Source organism: Galeopterus variegatus, unplaced genomic scaffold (genome assembly GCF_000696425.1).
Source record: "Galeopterus variegatus unplaced genomic scaffold, G_variegatus-3.0.2 Scaffold143, whole genome shotgun sequence".
Lineage (NCBI taxonomy): Eukaryota > Metazoa > Chordata > Mammalia > Dermoptera > Cynocephalidae > Galeopterus > Galeopterus variegatus.
The window spans coordinates 1,093,245-1,097,167 of NW_007726254.1; positions in this window are offsets into that span (position 1 = coordinate 1,093,245).

Sequence of the window (3,923 nt, forward strand, 5' to 3'; positions counted from 1 at the left end):
AAAAAAAAAAAAAAAAAAAAAAAATGTTAGCACTATGAAGAAAATAAGCCAGGTAATAGTGATAGACTATCGGGATCTGCTCCAGAAAATGTGGCCAGGCTTCTTTGAGTAGAATGAAGGATGTGAAGGAGCAAGCCATATGCAGATTCAGAGAGAACAGTATGTGCAAAGATTATGAGGAGGGAAAGAGCTTGAAGGGTTCAAGATACTGAAACTTCTTTAGTCGGTAGCTGGAGAGTAGTGAGCAAAGGAGAGAGTGGCACAGTATGAAATTGGAGAGGTGGGTAGGGAGATCATGCCTTGATATTGAATTTTATTTTATTCCAAGAGCAGTGAGACATTCTTAAAAGATTCTAAGCAAAGTGTGGTATCTGAATTACACTTAAAAATTTCTCTTGCTCCCATGGGAAAAATGAATTATGGGAGAACAAGAATAGAAGTGGACAGACTAGTTACATTTTTGCATTATGCTAATGCAGATGATGGTGGCCTTGGACTAGAGTGATAGCAAAAGAAGGGGATGGACCAGAGGTATATTTGAAATATAATTATTATCCAGCTTTCAAACTTTTTCCAAACCAAGAGATGTGATATTTGTTTTAATTTGCTTTTCTCTGATTATTAATGAGTTCACACATTTCTTGATGGTATTTTGGGTTTCCTCTTTTTAAATTGCTTATCCGTATCACCCATTTTTCTGTTGGGGCTGCTGTATTTTTCTTGCTAATGGTCTCTTGTATATTGTGGATGCCAATTCCTTTTCAGTTTTAGACATTTAAATTGTCTTCTATTCCATTAAGTCTATTAATTTTGTCATTTGTTGAACATAAATCCTTAATTTTGACAGGTCAGCTCCTGAAACAAACCTTATTTTTCCCTTTAGAAATTACCAGGTGTATCAGTCTAGGTCCAATCAGGAGAGAAGAACCACACAATTGTGAAGTATGCATAAAGCAAATGTACTTCACAGGGCCTTGTTTTCCAAAGCCTTGCACTTTCAAATATTGACCTTACAAAGGACAGGAAATTTTCCCCAGGCCCTATAGTCTCTGTTGTAAGATAAAGAATTGTGACACAGCAAGGTTGCTGGCTCAAAGACAGACAGGTTACTGATTGATATGTAAAGATACTGGGAAATTGCTGTAAGAAGAGAATGTTTGCTAAGATCAAGCTTTTGTTGGTGGATCAACTTAACTTCTTGAAAATTGCATTATGGGATGCTTATTGTTAAACTTGTTGAACTGTACTTAGCAAAAACCCCACCTATGTTCTCTTCTTGTAACTTCCTGGTCTGGAGAATAAATGTGGGAAGAGAACCCCAATTTGTGGTTAATTTCTCAAATGGAAGGAATGCCTCACTCTTGAGGGTTCTGGAGATTAACCCCTTTTCAGGGCTTCTCACTGCTCAGAAGAGATAGACTTTGAGTAATCTTTGGCAACTCCATCACCCAGGGGAAAAGGGGTGACAAATCCGTGGGATGCAAAGCAACACACAATAATTTGAACCAGGAAAGTTTTATTTAAAGGCTTCTTAACTATAACAGGGGATTGAAGTAATAAGGGTAAAAGTAATAAGAAGTAAAAGAGAACTGTAATGGAATACAGGATTAGCAGATATAAGGAGCCATTACCTCTAGGGCTGTGATAGAGTGTCCAAGGAAGAGCTGAGACCAGAGCTGAGGGGCAGATCTTGTTAGAGGATGTGCGTATGGTTCACTGGATGGCAAGGAAGTTGCCAGATATCCATCTTCTAGAGTGCTGGTGAAAGCCACTCTTGGGGAGGTGACTCACCAGAGGCATTCCACTACAAACCACCTGCAAGGAGTGCCAGAAGTTTCTTGCTACTCGCCACTATACATTGCAATAGCCAGGCACCAAAGAAGACATGTGCATTATAAGAGCCAGGCACTGGAAAAGCTGCCCATATCACATGAGTCAGTCTGACCAAAACAACAGAAACAGGAAGCAAACCCTTTCCTTCTGCAATATCTCTCCAGTGCCCTCTACTGACAAAGCTTAATGTCTGCCAGGTGGCAAAGGACAAATACTTAATTTTGTGTTTGTCAGGTGGCGGGTAACCTTGGCATTATCAATACCGTGCTCTAACCAACTGAGCTAACGGGCCAGCCCAAGGAGAAATATTTAAAGGGCCAAATCCATTTCATAGAGCAAGCAAAAAGGATAAATTTAGAAATGAAAAGCAGTAGATTCATAACTGGCACACAAAAGAATCTACTATTTTTTTAAGATGACCAGTAAGGGGATCCTAACCCTTGACTTGGTGTTGTCAGCACCACACTCTCCCAAGTGAGCTAACCAGCCATCCCTATATAAGGATCCGAACCTGTGGCCTTGGTGTTATCAGCACCACACTCTCCCAAGTGAGCCACGGGCTGGCCCTCTACTCACCATTTTTGAAACTTATAAATAAATGAAAGTAAGCAAACATTTATCCTGCCTTTTCTATACAAACAGTACTTCATACAGCATACCAAAATTTATGGCAGGTGGTAAAAGCAGTGCTTAGATGGAAATTTATAGCTATAAATACTTATATTTAAAAAAAAGAAGTTCAAGGGCCGGCCTGTGGCTCACTCGGTAGAGTGCGGTGCTGATAACACCAAGGCCACGGGTTCGGATCCTATATAGGGATGGCCGGTTTGCTCACTGGCTGAGCGTGGTGCTGACAACACCAAGCCAAGGGTTGAGATCCCCTTACCGGTCATCTTTTAAAAAAAAAAAAAAAAAAGTTCAGATGATGGAATATTATTCAGTGCTAAAAACAAATGAGCTATCAAGCCTGAAAATATGTAGAGGAAACTTAAATGCATATTAAGGGGAAGAAGGCAATTAGAAAAAGGCTACATACTATATATATAATTCTAACTATGTGATCTGGAAAAGGCAAAACTATGGAGGACTGGCCGGTTACTTGGTTGGTTGGAGTGCAGCCTTATAACACCAAGTTTAAGGGTTCAGTTCCCTATACCCACCAGCCGCCAAAAAGATTAAAAAAAAAAAAAATCAGTGGTAGACAGGAATTAGGGGGAAGAGAGGGATGAATAGGCAGAGCACAGAGGATTTTCAGGGCAGTAAAACTATCTTATATGATACTGCAATGGTGGATATATATCATTATACCATTTGTTAAAATCCACAGGACGTACAATGTTGATTAAAATGATCGGAGATGCAAAGGAAGACGCAGCAGACGAGATGCAGGTGGAGAGTGGGGGGCTACTGCTCTCTCAGGCAAATAGCACCGACCCAGCCGCTGTTACAGCTTTATTACATTTAGCAAGCTAGTGCATGCAAGGTAAGCATTAATGCATAAATTCTGCTATACTATTTTCAAGAGCAGAAGGCCGCTACCTCCCTTCTGAAGCACTTGGTTATCTATATTGTGTCTCCTGGGAACATCCCAAGAAAGTGTTCTCACGACTTCAAGTGTTGCCAAGGATTGTTTGCAATCCTTGACATTTCTTGGCTAACTCGTTTGCGAGTTCACCAAGTGAACACGTCCTTGGGTGCTGACCACAGAAGTCCATTAACCATTTCCTTCAGTACAACACCAAGAGTGAACCTTAATATAAACTATGGACTTTGGGTGATAATGATCAGTGTAGATTTGTTGATAGTAAGAAACACACCACTGTGGTGCTAGAAGTTGATAGTGGGAGAGGTTGTGCATGATACAGGAACTCTTTGTACTTTCCACTCAATTTTGCTGTGAATCTAAAACCGCTCTAAAAAATAAAGTTTATTTTATTTTATTTTTTTCCTTTTTGTCTTTTTTCGTGACCGGCAACGGATCGCAACCCTCAGTGTTGCGCCCGCACCGGACCGGGACCGGCAACGGGATCGCAACCCTCGGTGTTGCGCCCGCACCTCGCTCAGCCAGTGAGCGGCCGGTCTGTATGTGG